The sequence below is a fragment of the Varanus komodoensis genome, unplaced genomic scaffold (assembly GCF_004798865.1).
Source record: "Varanus komodoensis strain SLA01 unplaced genomic scaffold, ASM479886v1 scaffold28, whole genome shotgun sequence".
Lineage (NCBI taxonomy): Eukaryota > Metazoa > Chordata > Lepidosauria > Squamata > Varanidae > Varanus > Varanus komodoensis.
Window position 1 is genome coordinate 133,906 of NW_025335727.1, and position 440 is coordinate 134,345.

The 440-nt window shown below is 73.9% G+C and overlaps 1 non-coding gene across 1 annotated transcript; it reads left to right on the forward strand.

The window, feature by feature from the left end:
- Nucleotides 1–158: 158 nt before the first annotated feature.
- LOC123025706 lies at nt 159–277 on the forward strand. Its single transcript, XR_006415161.1, has one exon. It is a non-coding gene; the product is annotated as a 5S ribosomal RNA (ribosomal RNA).
- Nucleotides 278–440: the final 163 nt, after the last annotated feature.

A 440-nucleotide genomic window follows, 5' to 3' on the forward strand; every position in this document is an offset into this window, starting at 1 on the left:
GGGGCGGCCGGCAGAGGCCGAGGCGGGCCGAGCTGCAGGAGGCCCAGGCGGCCAGGCCCGGGAAGGTGCAGCTGCCCTGTTGCCAGGCGGGGCGGGGCAGAGCGGGCCTGGCCGCTGCAACCCGGCTGCTTTTGGCGACGGCGCCGGGCTGCTGCAGTGTCTACGGCCATACTACCCTGAAAGCGCCCGATCTCATCTGATCTCGGAAGCTAAGTAGGGTCAGGCCGGGTTAGTACTTGGATGGGAGACCGCCTGGGAATACCGGGTGCTGTAGGCTTTTGCGCCCGGCAGCGGCCTCCGGGCCCAGCCCCTTTTGCCTGGCGGGCTGCGCTGCTGCAGTGCAGCCGGCGCCGCGGCCCTTTGCCACAGGGTCCGGCGGCGGCCCCGGCGCTCGGCCGGCTCGCAGGCGCAGACGCCACGCGTGGCCCGCCCCCCCCCCC